Below are 20,686 nucleotides of genomic sequence, written 5' to 3'. Positions count from 1 at the left end.
TCATCATTGTCATCGTCATTATAATCATCTTCTTTCACTCTTGATAAACGGTGTAGAGGTGTGAGCGGACGGACGGAGTAGCTTTCCCGATAATGAACAACATATCCGAGCGATTTTCACGGAGCGAAAATTGCGTGTCAAAAATTGCTACTGAGTTCCGATATGGTCTTGACATCTATTAGGTGAAAACTCTCATTGGTCCCAGCAAAATGCGATATAATATGGCATGACGCATGACAAATCGGAGAAATGACAGATCAGCCGAATAATCAACATAGTCATAATTCCAATTGAAGCTTAGCGCGCGTGGTGGCGCGAATTAAAATAACGAGTTGAGATGGAAGTAGCGCAATTACGTCAAACACGTCTCGACATCCGGACCGATGTGGACACCGATGTGTTGCAATTATTAATCTTAACATTTTCGCTCCATTGTTATTTCTTGTTATAATATCATATATATTTCTTGTTATAATATATCGATTCTTTAATTCGGTCATTTGTATCATTTGCACCAATTTGCAGCTGCATTTTACTTATGCAATCGTGCATTATAGTAAAATATCCATGTACAAATTCGAATTGTTTCAATCTGACAGGTATCGGAATCAGTTGAACGCGAGTTGATTAAAACGGCATGAAAGAGATGTTTCATATAAGAAACATATAGTCTGTATATTGTCTGTGGATAAATTATCACAATTATGACAGTGAATTATCTTATATAAATAGTCGACGGGTAATTTCATTTGGATCATAATCATATCCGAACACCGAGTGACGGAAGTTTAGCAATCAGGAGCAAGCAGCACAGGTAGCTCGAGTATTGCTGTTCATTCGTGCGTTTAAAAATTTTTACTACTTCTGAAGTAACTCGGAAACTTTCTCTACGTGTCCTCTATGTGTTGATAATAATTTCGTATAACTTCCTCGGTAGTTGTATAACTAGATTATTAGCTCATTGTTCGTCCTTACAGAAGTGAAAAGCAATCTGTGCCCCGTAAAAAAAAGTCAGTCGTCCGACTAACTATTGGAGGCACATCGCTGCGAACGCGAGTACGGGCGAATTTTATACGACCTCCATCATTCATTATGCACCTTACTGTAATTATGACCAGTGAGTTTTCACCTGATGAATGTCAAGACCATATCTAAACTTAGTATACAGATAAGGATACATGATGTATGGATAAGAAATTAATAGCGGTGACGATAAAGAGAGGCTAACCGACCTGATTCGTTTGTCGCGTACATTTCCGAATAAAAGAGAAAATTGCTCTTATCACATCGAAAGTACGCGGTCGCAAGTCGCGTGCTCTCCGAGTGCGTGAGCAAGACGAAGACGATGATGACGGCGACGACGCGAAACGCGGGGAGGGCTCGTACGAGCCGGTCCCGCCGCCGCACAGTGCACTGAGAGAAAAGTATACGATATCTGGAACTATAATGATATAGTAACTAAATTATAGTCCGAAATATCATATTTATTGTAAGTATTACCATAATATCGGTAATAATTACGATATAAGCATAGTATACTCAACCAACCATATAATATTTTTTACTAAGAATTATAGTAAGTTGAACTAAATTTATTATATGGATACAAATATAAAATGGTAGGTAAAGTAACTCTTTTATATAGTCAATATTACCAGAGTATTTGCTAAGTAAGATGACAGATGTAACTATATGAATATTAAATCTCACTATATTTGTGAATGAGAAATTACCATATGTGTGGTAAAAGTAACTAAACAATTATTTGAGGCAATCATTGACTATATGTTTGTGTTTATTCTACTATATCTTGCAGGTTCCACGAATTATAAAAATATGGTTGATGCCAAAATGAACTATAAAATATAATGAGATTATAGTTAATTCAACTATATATTTCTATCAGTGCGGCCAAATGACATTTTTTGGTTGAGAATTCTCTAGAGACTTGAATTTCCAACCGATCATCGACACCAATGGATGAGGTTGATCCTGAATAAATTCCAAAGAGATCTGTCTAGCCGAAATTTTGAACAAATTATCGGTTCAGAGTTCAGAGAGAGAGAGAGTTTAGGGTTTGTCTTAAAAGTTTATCGTTTAAAGTACAGTGTCTTGGGTTCGACTTCAATGGGACCGAGAGCCTATGGATACTAAATGCGAGACCTCAGAACTTATAATCACCTTTTAGAAAACTCAGAATTTTAAAGTTCATCAGCTCAGCTAAAAAGTTCTCGAATTGATAGATTCCTAGGTTGCTTAAGACTCAAAATCCCTCAGTTTTGTGCTTAACGGGCCTAATATTTGATGTTTTTGTATTTTGGACATATGAGTTTTGGGTTAATGGGTTTCTGCTTCAAGATCGACAAATCTCGAGGTGTCTGTTGGATTGGTTTCATAGTTTCAATCCGCTGAATACGCTGTTAGATAGAAATAAGTGTCGAATAATGAGTATTTCACAAGTCTCTCGCGTTTAACGATAATTTTTCCTCATTTTAGGGCTTAATAATTCGAGAAAAAAATGTTTTTTTAACTTTGCCAAGACAGATATCTCTTCGGAATTTCTTCAGGATCAACCTCACCACCATTGGTGTCGATGATCGGTTGGAAATTCAGGTCTCTAGAGAATTTTCAACCAAAGAATGTCATCTGGCCCCACTGTGCGCCGCCACCGCCGCCGCTGTTTCCAATGAGACGTGTAATATTAATAAATTACAAAGCGCTAGATCCTTCCTAAATTCGGCGCCAGCGGGATATACGACGGCCCGCATCAGATACAAGTTCCCGAGCGTGTTACGCGAGCGTGCCTGCTCGTACGTGCGGGGGTGGGAATTAATAGAGTCGCTTTGCATATCTTTGCGAAGTTAGCGTGCGAGATAAAACGCTGCGAGCCGCGATAATTGGACACTCGGGCCCAGCGACGTGTAAATATTTGCATCCTTCGTAAGGTACGCATTGGATACGAACATTCGCATTGGCGGCATGAACGCCGCCAATGTGCGTGCGATACGCGCCGAAGCGTCCCGAGACGACTTTGCGGGCGATATCGCGCGCAGGAGAAGAAGTGCAGGAGTATCGCACGCATGCGGTCAACTAACGTGCGAATGTTTGTTCCCGTAACCGGCGAAACGAACCGGACGTTCCGATAATGAAAGTTAAGTCTGACTTGCATCGGGGGGGGGGGGGGGAGAGAGAGAGAGAGAGAGTCGGGAGTTAATTAAATCCGGGTTAAAATGACAAACAAACGAACCTCCAAGTGCACGCATACGCGACGCACGTACCCGTGCATACATTTTGCAAACACCCGAGAAAAATTGAGTTAATCGAGTTGGAATCAAACATCAGAGTTTGCCGGTTGCTTGAAAATAGCTTTAAGACCCGCGATATTAAATGGTCGCGAGGGAGTCGCGTCGTGCGACGAACAGCGGGGTGTACATTCGCACTCCCCCCCCCCTCCTCCGCCTTGCCTCGGCTATATCCTTCAATTTTAACGCTCGGTTGAAATCGCGTCCAAAGGACTTTCATTAAAAGCGCCACAAGCCGGCGATCCGGAGGGCGCGGGGGGAGGGGGGAGAGCGACGCGACTCGATATACCTATCTCTTTATACCACCAACACCGAGCCGCGTTCCCCGGGATTCGCTTCCACGGATCCTTATCCAACTCACTTGGTAGTTTCCGAGGACCTCGGTCTTGGCGGCGGGTCCTACCGGACGAATACGAGTTACCGCGGAAGTTTCGGGCGACCCGAAGATGTCCCTTGTTCGAGAACTTGCAGGCGATATCCGAGCAGATAAGGAGGAGGACGAGGCGGTCCGTAGATAAGGACGTCTCGACCAGAGAGAAGGGGGAGATGGGAGGGAGAGGCGGAAGTAGGAGACCTCGCTCTCTCGACGACCGGCGAAGGCGCTCGGTAAGTGGATACAGGGAGAGTTTGGTCAGACCGGGCGAGACCGTTCCTCCCTCTCTCTCTCTCTCTCTCTCCCCCCTATTTCGGTAACGCGCGTCGTTTTGTTGCGCTAGCTCGTTGCACGAGAGAGAGAGAGGGGGGGGGGAGAGAGAGAGAGAGAGAGAGAGAGCGCAGCGTATCTCGCTCGTGCGTCGGTTATGTTTCCTGTTAATTTATGACAACGGGCCGACACGAGCCGCCATAGTTGTTGCCGGGCTCGAAGGCTTCCGGCCGCGCGGAGCTCCGGACCGTGCCGGATCCGGAGAACGGTCACTGGGTGCGCGCGTCGGGTCAACGACGTCGAGCGCAGCGTGTGCATCCTGCGTTCCTGCTTCTCGGTTGCGCAGCCGGCGGCTCCTGACGCTGCCGCATAGTTGGCCTCTGCATACCGATTCCGCTGTCGCCGTGCACACGCGATTTATGCGAATTCCCTTTCTCGGCCCGCGCCGAATTCAGACAGACGGATAGACGGACAGATTTATTCTGCCTCGGACGAACAAATTCGTCGACGGAGCGAGAGAACGAGAGAGCGAGAGAGCGAGAGAGAGAGAGAGCGAGAGAGAGAGAGAGAGAGAGAGAGAGAGAGAGAGAGAGAGAGAGAGAGAGGGCGGGCGGAGTGGAGGAGGGGAAGAAGAGAAAGGAGGAAAACGAGAAGAAGAAGGACAATCGCGCGACGAGATTATATCGAGTGAAATAACGCGGGGGGATTGTGTAGTACACATAAGAATTCAATTTCATCGGCATTATGCCGATTAATGGCGACGTTATTACGGCGCTCCAAGAGCATGTCGGACATGATGCGATTTGGTTGGATGGGCGGACGAGAAATATATTAATGGCATTTCTATCAAGTAACAGGGCGGCGTTGCGTGTCAATTAACTCGCGGAAGGGTGCAATACTTTCGCCCGGCAGGTACGGTGAATAAATAAAGAGGCATTATCGGGCGGAATAGTGAGCGCACGCCAGCTCCCGGGTATGATGAAGAATCGATCGATCCAGCGACGTTTCGTCGTGATGTTATGTTGCCTGACGTGCGAGTTATTGGAATCGACGTCGGGCGAGATTACCGCGTTAGCGTCCGCTCGGCGAATCAAATATCGCGAGTACGAATTTTCCAACGACGTGAAATTTTCGATGGGCTTTGCGCGAGGCGTGGCGCGCGAGGCTGATCGAATTACCGATCAATTATCCGGCGTAAACAAATCCCGTGTAAGAAGATTCTGACCCAATTTCGTGCCGGGCGAGATGAGAGATCGGAGGAAAGGAGGAAAGCGAATTACTCTCTCTCTCTCTCTCTCTCTCTCTCTCTCTCTCTCTCTCTTATTCAGCCTGCCTTTCCTCCTTTCCTCCCTCTCGCTCGCTCGCTCGCTCGCTCGCTCGCTCTCTCTCCTTCTCGCACACGTCGCGTACGTGCCGCAGCGCGTTCGAGAAATCAGAACGCCCGGCCTCGCGACGACATATTCTACTGGGAAATACAAATCGCTACACGAAGCACACGTAAGGCCCTGGCACAACGTGACTCCGGATACGGCGCGAGTCCGATAATTAATGGCGGATTGGCTTCGTCATGCGGTTGCGTGCGCGTCCTCGATCATTAGCGTCGCCGAGACGGGCGACTTGCTTAAAGTACTTTCCCTGTGCGATCTCACTTTCGCGATCGATGAGAATTATGAAGAGACGGCAAAAGACGACGGGAGAATGCGCTCTCTCGCGTTACTCAGCAAAAATCAATTTCACGCCTCGTAAATCCGGCGCAGGGAAGGTGCGAATAATCGCCGTGGCTTCGAGTTGTCGTAATGCACGTAAATTATCGCGCGTAAAGCTCGCGTCGGATCGTGGGATTTAAGCGGCGGCGATCCGACAGCGTGAATCCGACGGCGCGGGCGCGCCTGTGTAGCCCAATTAGCCGAAAAATCGCGCGTCAATATGAGATAGACTCGAAATTATTGTTCCGCCCGGATTACCGGCTAGCGCTTTCATAAATTAGCGTTTTATCGCCCGGCAAATACAATTGGAGCGCGCGGCTGACACTCGATTTGTTTGGTATGAAGATGAAAACAAGATTTAACGTTTGCACACCGGCGTTTTCAAACGATGTGAAAGACGTACTTTGTACGCGGCATTATTATCCCGGTCGATGGCATTACCGACGCTAAGCCGATTAAAAAATGTGCGGCGGAAGGGGGAGGGGAGGAGAGCTTAGGTACGAGTCGACGTAACGCTATCATCTCGGCCGTTTATCGTTTTTCCGTTTTTCATTCCCGATGTGTATTATATTATATTATCAGACGATTATCAGACACAGCTGTCGTCGTATCTCTTCCGATGGTCGCTCGTGAAAATTTTAACACCTCTCGCCTCTTGCCTCGAAATGCCTAAACCGTCCGATTAATTGACGATTACCCTGAAGCGCCCCGATCGAGAGGACGCTTCTTCTCTCCGCCGTGCGAACGTGCGAAATGCGACTGTTTGAAATGCGTGACGACGCGCAATGTCACTCGATGAGCGAGCAATTTTTCCAAGAGGGAAAAGGAGAGAGGAGAGAGAGAGAGAGAGAGAGAGAGAGAGAGAGAGGGAGAACGCCTGTCGGCGATTTTCAGCAGGTTTATTTTGAGACAATTGTCCTGCGAGGGTCAACGAGAACGAATAGTCTATTTATCCCATGGGATGGCGTCCCCTTACCAGCGCAATTTCATCCCGACAATCTCCATTCAGCCCGATCGAAGCGTCGACGAGGCCGTTTTTACCTCCGGACGAGCTCGCGCCCCTTCGCTCCTTCGTCGCACATTTCTGCCGTACCTCAGCCGGGAGTGACCCAGGGATCCTATTGTCCTATCGCGTTACGCACGATTACGGCGGCAGGAACCGGCTTATCACTCGCTCCTTCGCTTCGTACGTCCGCCGTCGATCGGGCGCTCGCGCGCGCGCGCGCGCGCGCGCGCGTGTCGTTTTTTAACTCTCGGCTCTGATACACGAGATTGCTTTAAATTTCCGTCGCTCGAGTCCTCCAGCGCAAAAAAAAAAGAAAAGAAAAGGCTTGCGCTCGGAACGAATGTACAAAAGTCTGAGAAGGAGATCACCTCGTTCTCGTCGCGTGCGCCTCTCGCCTCTCGAAACCTAATCGTGAGTCCCAGTTGCCTGTTTCCATCTCGATGCCGAGTCTCGTTGTTCTTTACTCTGGGCTGTTATCGCGAGAGTCAGAAGCAGCTCGATATTGCCGGTATATTATCAAGCAGTCGTTGGCAGCCTTCATTGACACGCGGAGCGATATCCGATTACTCTCGCCGAGGAGGAAACACTCGCCGCGCCGGCGACAAAACACAGCATTCGGGGCGGGAAAAATACGCTCTTAACGCGACATTGCAGCGGCCGCGCGGACGCGATCGTTGAACGAGCGCCCGCGTGAAATTAGCATGCCTCGCGTTGTATTTTTCGTCGGTTTATGCGCATATTGCCGGCCGGAGCGCTAATTGCCCCTCTGTCGCCCTCGGCTGGAACAGCAAGCGTTGTTTTATTCGCGCGCATGCTGTATACAGGATGTACGCACGCTATCCTGTGCGCGCATCCTGTGCGGACGAGCGCGATAATACGTATACGCGCGCCTCGCGCGCCTGTCCGCGATAAGCTTCTCGCGGGGATTACCATGTCGCGCGCACCTCGCGTTACCCTATCCCGCTCTCTTGCATTTTTTATCAGCTCCGAGGGTCGCGCGGTCAAGCGAGACGCGTATCTCCGGTCTCTCCTGCGAGACGAGAGTCTCCTCGCGCCTTGCGAGAAGGAGCAGTCGCCGGCGTGCGGTCGCAATCAGCCCGAGCAAAATGTCGGACCGTTTGTATACATCGCCGTATCAGGTTTCTGCACTGATAGAAAAATATAGTTGAATTAAGTATAATCTCACTATGTTGTATAGTTCATTTTGGCGTCAGCCATATATTTTTATAGTTCGTGGAAGCTGCAAAATATAGTAGAATGAACACAAGTATATAGTCAATGATTGTCTTGAATAATTGTTTAGTTACTTTTACCACACATATGGTAGTTTCTCACTCACAAATATAGTGAGATTTAATATTCATGTAGTAGTACATCTGTCATCATTTAGCAAATATTCTGGTAATATTGACTATATAAAAGAGTTACTTTACCTATCATTTTATATTTGTATCCATACAATAATTTTAGTTTAACTTACTATAATTCTTAGTAAAAATATTATATGGTTGGTCGGATATGCTATGCTTATATCGTAATTATTACCGATATTATGGTAATACTTACTATAAATATGATATTTCGGACTATAATTTAGTTACTATATCATTATAGTTCCAAATATCATATACTTTTCTCTCGGTGTATTCCGCAATGTATTGCGAAATTCAGTATCTACGGGTTCTTTGAGTTGCTTATTACGAATTCGATGTCGGATTTAAAAAATTCAAGATGGCGGACACAAATAATGAAACAATTATTTACTTTTATTAGAACTGTTATGTTGCGGTATACTTTAAAATCGATAACTTCAGAACTGAATTTTTAGCTAACTTTTATATTATTGAATATAATGATATGTAATTATAAAGAGTCACGAAAACTGCAATGAAAAAGCTTCTAAATATAACAAACAGAACTATCGCGTTATCCTTTATGCGTCATGTAACGTACCAATTTGAATTTGATATATTTTGTTTATGAAAAAACAATAAAAAAGAAATATTTTTTCCATTAAAAAATTGCCGTTGAAAAAATTACTTTCGAAAACCTAATAGAAAATTCGCAATCAGCTAGCCGAAAAAACCACAACATAACAGTTCCAATAAAAGTAAAATGATTGTTTCACTGTGTGTGTCCGCCATGTTGCACCTGCTATCTTGAATTTTTTAAATCTGACAGCAGATTCCTAATCAGCGACTCAAAGAACCCGTAGATAGCGAGTTTTGCAAAAATTCCTGCGATAAAGCGTTACTATAGTGTCATACTTTCTTAGTGGGTAGCGACCCTCTTTGACCCTCCCCATCTTTGAAACCAATCGTATGCTCAACGTAAAACTTTTCTGTGTCTTAATTAATGTCTCATCATGAACTATCTTTCGGCATAAAATTCGATTCCAAAATCGAGGACCGAAAAACAGGCAAAAAATCAACCCTTTTTGCGGAGGTTTTTCCCCGAGCGAAACTCCGCTCGCGGGAAGCGAAGTGACAGCCGATCGAGTCGCTCGGATTCAATTCACTTTTCGCTCATGGAACACACTGGACGAACCGTGAACGTCGCGCGATTATCCGGGCGCCCTCGCGTCGCGATAGCGATCGTCCGTCCTCGCGCGGATCACACGCCCGGACTGCTTCACACTCGTCTTCTCTTGCGAGATCTTCAGCGAGCAGAGAACGTCCTCCTCGTGTTTCGCGCTCCAACTCCGAAGCGTCTCTTGAAACTCGCCGGATCGCAGAAGGGGACACGTCTCTGACAGCCATCGCGGTTGATTACTGCCAATTAATGATCTTTAGCGGGCGTAACGGATTTCCGATATCTCGATAGTTCGCCAGAATGTGCCGAGCCACTTTCAACGCCATCAGGCTTCTCTGCGCGCCAAGGCGCCTCTCAGCACACCTTTCCTACCTCCCGGCCTCTCCTCGTTCCCACCGCCAACCTCCTCTCGTTTGCCTCTTGACGACGAAGGGAGGTAAGGTTTCACCTAACTCCCTTTCGTCTACTAATCGATAGGTTTTCTTGCGAGAAGCCCTCGCTCCGCCATGATGATATTCCGTCGCGCTTAGCGCATCGCTCTTAATTGAGTTTTCAGGATTAAAACACGACCGATCGATCGCAGGGCGCGCGAGACGCCCTGTCTCCTCGCCGAGTCGTCGAGGCTGCCGTGTTATCTCGCCGCTGTGTTAATTGCAGCGGATTAACTACGCACGCTATGGTTGCGCTACGTAGTTTTAGTTGCTCGAGCATGCGCGCGCGCGCGCACGCGACAAACACGCCGATTCGATTCTCGTGTTTGAGCGGGATGAGGATTCCGTTTCAGAGGCCGACGCGTTATTTCACATCGCGCTTTCAGCGGCGAAATTAATTTCGGTGCGCGAAATTAATCACGCGTCGATATCACAAATGAACGATTGCTTCCTCCCCGCTCGACAGAGAGAGAGAGAGAGAGAGAGAGAGAGAGAGAGAGATTTTTGCGCACTGCGTGCGACACGTCGTTTCACGCGCCGCTCAGGCAATTCTTCTTCAATGTTCATTATAGACTGACGATATTAGGCGCGATTAGAGGTGGCTCAGGATAGGTCGATCCGTTTAGCCGCTGCGAGGAGTCGCACGCAGCGAGCATCTCCATCCCCGTTCCGTTCCCTGCTTGAAACTCGGCGCTCGCGCGTGAACCGCGCGTGAACCGCGCGCAAACTGTGACCTAGCCGGAGCCGAACGAGGTTACGTTAATTTCGTTGCTATCACAGCTGAATAAACGCGGGTGGGGGAGGGCTCATGGGGGCCGGGGCGTTGTCAGCGAAATTCCCCGACGCGCGTGCACTGCGGAGAGACTACAATAAAATTGGGCCGGGGTCGAGCTTTTCAAGCTCGGGATCGGAGAGGCAAAAGTGCCGTCGCCGCGCATCGGATTACGAATCGCTAAATACGGCAGATATAATTCATTGCTCGTTAGCGGCACTTTGATAATTAGCCCGACCGCCAAATTGCATTTCGGGCGCGGATTACACGGCGTTTAATCGCGACACACGGCGCGCTGAATCGCCGCATTCCGCCGAAGAGAGCTTCCGCCCTCCGCGTCCCCCGCGCTTCTCCTCTTTTTTTCGGTAGCCTCTTTTTTCCCCTTTTTCTCGCTTTTGTTGTTAACAGATAGCCTCGCGCGGGTGAACGCAGCGGGATAATAACATATGTGCGCGCGGAAGAGAGATTAAAGCAGCCAGCAGAGAGGTGGAATTATTCGCGACGCTACTTGGATAAATAAGCCCGTGCGTGCAATTCGAGCGCGCGGCTCGCAATTAATGTCGACGACATTTAATTCCTCGTTATCGCGGTATTCTACATTTGTTATCGCGCCCGGCGAGAGATGGCCGGTGCGCGACGGCGTCGCTCGTTGACGGCAGCGAGTCCGCGAGACAACAGCAGGAACGAAGAAGCCTAAGTAGAGAATTCCTAAGGTCCAAATAGAGAATAAATAGAAAATAGGGCGACGACGCGAGGCGTAGCGGTACGCGTAGCGAATTATAGTTCGCCCTCCCTCTAAAGGGGCAGGGAATTTTTAGCGCAATGCGCTCTTTGTGAGACGCGAGCGCCGAGAGAGCCGTCACGCGGCAGATGAAACGTTTGTACATCGGCGGGAAAGAGTTTCGGTCGGGCAGACGCCGCTTAACGGCAATCATCGAGGCGACCGGCGCCCTCTATTATTTCCCTCTCTTCCCTCCGCGCGCGCGCGCGCGCGCGTCGTCCAGCCGTCGCCGCCGGCTCTGCCGAAGCTGCAATCATTCGTTATTTTTTCGTCATTCGGCGCGCGTTAATCCCGCGGCCGCGGCATCAAATATTCCTCTAACGCGATGGACTCGCGTTATTAAAGCTCGCTCGCGCGCGCCGACAAAGACGACCGGCGGACAGCGCGCGCGCGCGCGCGCGCGAAACAAAGCCGGGGAATTAGCGGCGAATTGAAATGGTCGGAGAGAGCCGTCGTGCGGCTCGTCAACCCCCGTTGGGATAGTATTTATATGAACGTGCGTCGACGAGGGGGGGAGTGGGGTAGGCTAGCAGGTGGGACCGCATGCGAAATCGCGGGGTCGTTTTATAGAAGGATAACGCGCGAATGTTGGACGGCTGCCGCGACTTGCGGAATTTTCCAGCGCCGCACCCGAATGCCCATAATTGCGAAGGCGGACGCGCGACGAATAAAGCGCTCTTTCGCGCTTCCCTGCTGAGGAGGGCGGGGGAGGGGCTATAGGCAGATACGGGGGATGGCTGTGTTCATAGCGTGTTCCTTCGCTCGCCTGTGCCTCTCGTCCCTCTCATCCCGCCGACACGATCGGCGATATCGCCACGGCTCGCGGACGTTCCATTCGATGAGTTCTAAAGCGTCCGACTGGAAAGCGCTCGCTCGTAGCTTATCAGTCGCGAGGCCCGCCGATAATGTCCGCGTGACCCCGCTATATTGTATCTGCTCGACGGTGTGTATGCTATCGTGGAGGCCCGCTGCGCGAGTCATCTCGCCATTGATACTCGATACTTAATTAAGCGATGTTGCTCATTATCGCCCGAAGCGGGCATTCTTCCTGGCGGCGCGCCCAGCCGAGCGTGAAGCCGACCGGGCAAAACCCTTTCCGGCAATTTTCTCCAGTTTCGTGGCGATACTCCGACCTGCATCCTGGAAGTACCTTCCGCTATATACACCGGGCTGGCCCAGATCGCCAAGTGTTCCAGCGACGAAATCCCTGACGAATCTGCGGGATCGGCTCTCTCGTCGCTGCGAGAGAACAGGAGAGAGGGCGAGAGAGAGCGAGAGAGAGCGAAAGAGAGAGAGAGAGAGAGAGAGAGAAAGGAAAGAAAATGTCGAGAGAATAATAACGCGGGGCTAAAAGTAAAAGGGTAGGGCGCGACGATAGGGCGGGGGAGGGGGGGGACACTACACGTTGTTGACGGGAATCGAGTTGACTCGCGGCGAAATCTCCTCGGCGCGATAGTAGTGACACTCTCCTACGCCCGAACGGCGTTCGGGAGTTCGCAAAATCGGCGAGAATCCAGAACGTAGTAATTATTCGCGAAAGCGTTCCCACTCTAGGCGGAACTTGAATATTTAATTATGCGGCAGGTCCAATTAGCAATTATCGTTCTGAAGTGGAGCGCATTCGGTATTAGCGCATAAATGCTTGATGGCGGACAGTTCCGAAGTCATCACGCGCGCTTTTATACCCCGAAGGATGGACGGGGGTTAATTCGATCCCCCGCTCGCGAATGCGGTATCCATTGCGGATGCGAAAGGTCAAAGGGCATGTCCCGCTGCGTGCTCCGTGTCTGCGTTCGATCGATTAATTCAAAGTCACGATTAAACCGGGGGGCTTTCCACCATGCGTAATAATTAAACGCGCGATCGGCGCATCTCGCGCGTATAACAATTTCAGGAGCGTAATTCGAAAATTAGGTCGGTTAATGCGCGAAAATTTTGCCGAGCGCGCGCGGATAATTAACGCGGAAAAAAATTTTCACACGAGCGCGGTTAAGCGACGGCTCATTCTGCGTCGAGTAATTAATGTTTCCTATTAATTCCCGCAAAGACCAAGGAGCGAGCGCCGCTCGCGACGGTCTCCTCCCCTCCCCTCCCCTTTGCTTCTTTTTCTCATTCTCTTTCCATTCTCTTTCCTTTTTTCGCCGGGAACCCCTCCAATTATCCGCGTTTCGAGGAAGCACTTGCTCAAACGGCGGTTTTCATTTGCCGCCCTCGCTTCCACGCGAGCCCTCTTTCGCGAAAATAAAACAAAAAGGAAAAAAACAGAAAAAGAAGAAGCAGAAAGGAAAACAACTCTGGCGCTCGGCACGCAGGAAGTTGTATTATTACGACAAGTTTCGCTGTCCAAAGTGTCGCCGGGCAAAAGCGCGGCTCGTAACCGTCGTCGTCGTCGTCGTCTCTCCCTCCCCGTGCTGCGACTCTCTCTCTCTCTCTCTCTCTCTCATTCTCTCCCTTCTTCGCGGAGACTACTTTTATTCCAGTGTAAACGACTTCCGGCGTGCAACAATGCACCCAGGCGTAACGAGCCTGCGAATAAGAGAGCGCGCATACGTGTAGCTTTGCCGGCGAGAAAGCTGCAGAAACGCACGCGAGGTAGCCGCGGTAACGAAGTAAAACCTAAGGCAAACTCCGGCGACAACCCTCCCTCGGACGGAGTCAGAGACTCGGATATCCAGCGCGGACGGAGGGTGGGACAGGGGAAGGGCGAACGAGATAAGTTGAAATAAATAAGTCCGTCGATAAGTGCATTCATCAGTCCTCGTTCGCGAAGATAAGAACGTCCGGCGGCTGCACGCTCAGCCGGCCATGAATTAATCTCGTCTCGTCGGTGCTTAGGTCAAAGGATAATGCCCCGCGGTTGCAACGTCGTCGTCGTCGTCGTCGTCGTCGGGCTGGTCGTCGAGTCGCGTCACTGCAACCGCGAGGAAAGGGACGCGCAGCGAGTGAAGGAAGGGCGGGGGCGAGGGAAGAAACGACGACTCGAGGGAGGCGAGTTGCGTGTCGCGAACTAGTTTGTCTACCGCGTCCTATCGGTTAACCATTCGTCTTCGTGCCGTAGCTCACTATAGTCTTTTACGGCATCCCAGCTGGGTGGAAGAAGCTCTCTCTCGCTTCCCGTGCCCGCAGGGGAACTCAAATTTCTACGGCATCTCTCCCTCTCCCTCTTGCTCTTGGCCATTGTGTGTGTGTGTGTGTGTACAGAGTAAACGCGCAGCGCGACGTGCACGGGAAATCCGATTCTTAAGGGTCGCCCAGCATCGATTTATCTGCACGTTTACGCGAGACGCACGCGTCGGCGAAAGGGTCAGATTTCGCTTAGGTGTTGGCGGTATTGTGTCCTTTCAGCGACAGCTCCTTCAGCTTTTCGTTCGCGATATTTGCATTGCAGTCACCCATTGTCCGCGTCTGCTGGGATAGCTTTAAGAGCTCTTGAAATCTTGAGACACTGCGCAGGGCTGTGGAAGAGCTCGGCACGAATGTCAGGGACGTTAAATCGCGGAAGATTGGAGATTAAGCGCAACCTGGTGCCCCTGGTGAGAACAAAGTCGCGTCTCTGCGACTCGAGCACGCGTTGACGCGACCCGCCCGTTTGCCCGCCGTTCGATCGAAAATCGAGACAAGCAGCAAAGTCCCGAGCGTGAAATGACTCGTTACGCGTACATATGAGGGAAATTACCGTTGATTCAGTCAACGTGTCCGCCCCGGTCGAGTGGTGGCTGCCGTTTACATTTAGTTATTGGGTCGTACGTGGCGGCGGGAAGTGAAAAGTGCATCCTCCACGCGTTTACCTGCGCTACTTCCACTTTGCTACTTCTCTCTTCCGCGAGCCATCTCCCAACATGGATATTTAATGAATTTCCCCTGGACAAACACGGGCGAGGGATTGAAAAATTACTGAACGCCGAGAGAGAGAGAGAGAGAGAGAGAGAGAGAGAGAGAGAGAGAGAGGGAGAGAGAGAGAGGGAGAGAGAGAGAGAGAGAGAGAGAGAGAGCGCGAGAGAGAGAGAGAGAGAGCGCGAGAGAGAGAGAGAGAGCGCGCGAGAGAGAGAGAGAGAGCGCGAGAGAGAGAGAGGAAACCGGGAGAACAAGGAGGCGCGCGGAAGAAGCGATGAAAATTCATCGTACGACCGTTCCGCTCCGAGCCTCAAGTGACGGCGAACGCGCTCTGGCGAAGAACTCTGCGTTACTCTCTCATCAATCGTTATGTTCTTCCCTTCGCCCTCTCGTCTCCAGTTGCTGTTTATTGTAGCAACTACAAAGTCACAACCGCCGAAATTCTCCGACCGCGACTCGCGAGCGGTCAGAATTTTATTCTGTTCGCGCGTCCTTTTCTATAGTATGTATTCTTTTAGCACAAGAGAGAGAGAGAGAGAGAGAGAGAGAGAGAGAGAGAGAGAGAGAGAGAGAGAGAGAGAGAGAGAGGGAGGGAGAAAGAGAGAGGGTGTAATCGTACAATAAAAATAACGATAACAATAACGCGCGATAAAAATAACAATAACGCGCTACAGGCCTCCGCGGTTAAGCCGAATCCGCGTCCTTTCGTCCTCGCGCGTGATCGTCGTATTTAAAGAACAAAGCGCCTATTGGCGCCGAAGATTGGCGCGCGCGCGCGTCACATTATCGTTTCCGCTCGAAAATAGCGCTCCGCGGATTGTCCACGAGAGATTGCGGAGAAATCCCGTTATCCCCGAATAGGAAGTATCTTCGGGGTCTCATGGTTGCGCCCCGCAGTCGGGCGAGCGTGGAAAAGTTCGCCGTGCTATTTGGTCCAGGTTTACCGACATCAGGGAGCATTCTGCGGGCGCAAATTCCAGCGCGAATAGCGTTCGCCGCGTGCCTTCAGCCTTTACGGATATATTTCCGCGACGTTCCGTACCAGACGTTTGTATACGGTTGACGGCAGGTGGGGGGGGGAAGGGCTGAGGGGGGGTGGAGGCACACGAGTATACAATGTACGTGTTGGGGTCGGCAAGCTGAAAGTGAAGACGTGTTGAGGCCGCGACAAGGAGAGCATTCGAGAGCAGAGAAGAAGAAAGAAGAGAGAGAGAGAGAGAGAGAGAGGGAGAGAGAGAGAGAGAGAGAGAGAAGGGGGAGGAAGAGCGGCAGAGGAAAAGAAAGAGAGAGGGAAAAAGGGGAAACGAGCGCGAACAAAGAACCGCGGCACAAAGTTGGCCGTGACGTTGCGAGTAAGGCAAATTAGACTTTTTAACGAGACAAGCCCCCCCTTCCCCCCTCCCCCGTAGAGGCAGCGACGCTTCATCTCACGCGCTGTCGCGCGCGGACACGGGCGTATAAAATAGCAACATGGGTGAAATAATTGAAATTATGTTTAATTTCGTACAAAGTTTCGCGCGCGCGCGCAGAGATTCAGTCCTTCCGACGCAAGCGCGTCGTTTCTCCTCGCGTCGCGTGCTCGTTTATGAATTAATTATCGTGTCTCTCGCGCGTCGCGCGAGTAATATCGCATCTCGCGCTCCACACTTTTACACGCTGCTTCGTCCGAGACGGGATACGTTAGGCGATTTAGCCGCGATACGAACGGGCCCGTAATTTCGCCCGCGCAGGGCAGGGACGGGCAGCGTTAATCAAGGAGATCCGAAAAACGATGGCCGCCGGCCATGCCTCCTCCTCCTGTTTCTCCAGCGGATAACATGCGACTCCTTTATCCGCGCCATATCCCGCCCTCGTTATTGCATTATGCATATTACAAGCCGGCGGCCAGCTGGATGACGACGCGATCGTGCCGCTCGAACACGTACAAGAAGAAATTCCGAGGCAGAGAGTCGGGGAGAAGAGCATACCGGAGAGGCTCTCGCGAGAGACGCGAGATAAAAGATCAAGAGACACGGAGAGCCAGAGAGCGAGAGAGGGAGGAGTGAGAGTAGAAGGTGTGCGGAGGGTGCGGAGAGAAGGAGAGAGGGAGAGGGGGAGAGAGCGAAACACGCCAAGAGGTACCACGAAGCGGGCGCGGAGGGCTGCTCTCTCTCTCTCTCTCTCTCTCTCTCTCTTTCTCTCTCTCTCTCGTGTACCAAGCCGCAAATAGTAACCGAAAACTACTTGGTATTCAAGTAGCGGCGCCTTTTCGCCCCCTCTCGTATTCCGTTCTTCACTTCGGTCGCAGTTGAGACAGAATGGAAATGCGAATTGATCGATAGTCCCGCGCGGATCCGCAGCCGCAAAAGGATTCGGCGGCGGTCACTCGTCGAATAAAGCGGTGTACATTCGTGCGGTAGATTCGCGGCGATTCAATGTAATCAGACTTTTGAGCGGTTGTAAGCGCACGTACCGCGAGTAATGCCGCTACTTGGCCGCTAAAACTTGCGCCGGCTTCGTTTCTCCCTCTTCCCCTCCCCCTCTCTTTCTCAGGGGGTTGTTTCCGGCCCGCCTGTACGACTGACATGTCTCCTTTGTTTCTCCTTATTGAATTGTCGTCGTCTCTCTCTCTCTCTCTGCGGTAGATATTTCTCTCCGATATCCGGCGGCATTAAATCAACGCGCTTTTTCAAACAAGATTTATCGCTTATATTACGGCACTTATATACATCGAGGGCTGAATCAACGCGGCGCGCACGCGCGCGCGTTTTCACTCCGGGGAAACTCAGATAAAACGGTAATTAAGTAATTTACTCCGGAAATAACCCGTCCATTAATTATGCATCTTTTCAGCCGCGCTTAATTACGGTTTCACAATTGCAGTTTGAACGGGAAATTTTTCAAGCAAATTCCTCGCGCGGAGATTCTCTCTCGGGTGCACGATGCCGCGTTTGCTGCATCTGTAGTACGCGTGTAAACTGTTTCTTATGCGCCGGCTATTGCGGGTTTTCGAGTCGCGAAAAATTCGCCGTTCAAACGACGCCGCCGCCGCCGCCGCGCTGCACCGCGCCGCGCCGGCCTTCAGTCGGCCGCTTTCTGCCTGCCCAGCCCGCCGGTCTCTCTCGGCGTGCAACGCGAAATCCATACAGAAAAGAGGCCAGTGCGACATAAAGCGTTGTCGCGTCATCAATCTTTGATTCGGCCAGCCCGGTGAGTGTTTGTCGCTTGCATGCAAAGCGTCGGGAAACACGAGCTGCATATTTGCGTTCGCGCGTCGAGCGAGAGCGAGAGCGAGAGCGACCGAGCGCGTATTTAGCGCGCGGTCTCTTGCGAGATCCCGCAATCGCGAAGAATCGACGTCGCAAACGCGATCGGCGAATTCCGGATCGGCGCGGCAGATGCGATCGCCGCCATTTGTATGTGCGCGCGCGCGCGCGCCCGCCCGCTCGTCGAGAAGACCTTACACTTTTAAAACAATGGGCGCAAGCAGAGCGACGTGTAGCAGCAGCAGCAGCAGCAGCTTTCGCGACAACAACGAAAACAACAAGCAGACTCGCATCTGCCAACGCGACTGCGTCGCACAGATATTCCGCCGGCGAGGCTCGACGTAGGAAGGCTGTCCGTCGTGTTTTCCCGGACGTTTAAGGCTTCGCGCGTTTCCCATTCGCACGTTTCACCCGCGGCGCTTTTACGAACGCATGTGCGCCCTGAGCGAGCTTCTCACGATTGCTCCCGTTGCGGCATAAATCAAACCAGCTATCGCGCGTGCGGCCGCATCGCGCACGAAAGCGATCGTCGTGCTCGAACGAACTTCGCGTCTCATTTCTTCGCGCAGGGCTGACAAGTAAACCTCGGGGAACGTCAGACGCCGATTTGTTTCCAATTTTTTATAGTTATTTTTTATGTCAAAATCTAAAGAAATCTGTTATCATTTTTAGGTTAAATTAATTTTTTCAATTTTTTCGAAATTCCTCAAGCTTTTTTCGTCCATTCTTCCCTTTGGTTCGTTTCTTGTTCATTTTTCACCAGATTTTGACGTTAAAATGAGCTTGTTTGCTGGATAGTGAGCCGAAAGAGATTACCCAACGTCGAATGTAGCGTAAAACTGAACACTTTTTCAACAATGACGTATAGCCATATTAGATCCGCCATTTTGAATTTTACAAAATGTGTTCGTACCATTGATAAACTCGTGGTTGTGACATAGTCATCGTCGCCAAAGGCCTTCTTTAACATTCTGAACGCTTCGCTGCACTTAATTCCGTTTTTAACACAAAATTTCAGACAAACTCCCTGATCCGACTGATTTCGCCACACAAAATATCGTCTGACACACTGAAGTACGTCTTGCTCATTCGCTCGCGCCAAACACAAACTAAGCGTCGCAGCTGCCTGAAAATTGACACGTACGTCACTGGTAGTGCTACCAACATACGAAAAAAGAATCAACTGATTAGACAAGATACAGCGCGCGCAATTTCAAAATTCTCGTTACTTTTCGATCAAACCTCGTATAATCCTACAGCATCCTGCTTCCTGTTCCCTGTATTTTTGATCTTTCTCTAACTTGAGACAAAGTTTAAGTCAAAAAGAGATAAAGAGAAAGAAATAGAAAGCAAAGAGCACATTGTAGATAAGACTTAAGAGAGTTAACTGCAGCTTCAAGAGTCTGCGGGCTTGCTTTGGATTAATCGCAAAAGCTGCGTGTTTCTCGCATGAACGCCACATGTAGCCTGACGTTTGAGAATCAGAAAGCTGTACATTTCAGACGAATCTCCTGATTAATGAGCAGCCTCACGAAATTGAAAATCAATTGATTAATACGTTACGACGTCCGTATTGGCTAATTCGTTGAGGGAAACGAGTGCGATTGTCCTTAATCGCGACACATTCACCGCAGGGTTCGCCAGCTCGTAAACCCCCCTCCCCCACAAATTTGCCCCTCGAACTCGCATTCGGGAGACAAGAACAGCGTAGAGTCGCCGCGAAAAATGATACGAGCGCCCCGGGATCGTCTCTACGGCGCGTCTCCACCTCGCGATCTCGAATCTATTGGGTTGGCAACTAAGTGATTGCGGATTTTAAATAAGAATGAAAATTCAAAATTTTAAATTTGCTTTTTAAAATTTTTTTCAATGCATGTATGCGATACATTGAGCTTCTCTGCAATATCACGTGTTGCGCTATGACGATCTGAATCGATAATGGCCTTGATATGGGTCTCATCGACTTCAACTGGGCGGCCAGATCGTTGAGCATTTTTCAATGAAAAATTACCAGAACGAAATCTGGCAAACCAATTTTGACACTGCCTTTCTTTCAAGGCTTCATTCCCATATACGGCACATAACTTCTTGTGTGCTTGCGATGTGTTCTTGCCTTTTCGGAAATAATACAATAAAATATGTCTGAAGTGCACGTCTTGCTCTTCCATTTTTAAAGTTGGGATAAAAACAAAACTAAACAACTAGTCGATATAATTTTTGTACTAAATGAAAGGTAGAAGTACAAACAATAAGAAAAAAATATAGGTTAGGTACTTTGAACACGTTGACGAAACAAAAGAAAGTGTAAAATCCATCTGTCGACAAAATCCGCAATCACTTAGTTTCCAACCCAATACTTTGTCGCGAGCGAGCCTTCGAGCGCGCGCGTGCGTGTATTACGCCCCGCGTCCGCTCGGCCAACGTATTTAAACAT

At 49.8% G+C, this 20,686-nt stretch overlaps 1 protein-coding gene across 1 annotated transcript in view; it reads right to left on the bottom strand.

Moving 5' to 3' along the window:
- The window catches only part of LOC105185379 (protein turtle homolog B), a 158,147-nt gene that overhangs the window by 101,941 nt on the left and 35,520 nt on the right, over positions 1-20,686 (bottom strand). The gene's annotated exons all lie outside the window — the stretch shown is intronic.

The sequence above is a fragment of the Harpegnathos saltator genome, unplaced genomic scaffold (assembly GCF_003227715.2).
Source record: "Harpegnathos saltator strain DR-91 unplaced genomic scaffold, Hsal_v8.6 scaffold212, whole genome shotgun sequence".
NCBI classification, from domain to species: Eukaryota; Metazoa; Arthropoda; class Insecta; order Hymenoptera; family Formicidae; genus Harpegnathos; species Harpegnathos saltator.
This window is presented reverse-complemented; position numbering and strand designations above follow the sequence as displayed.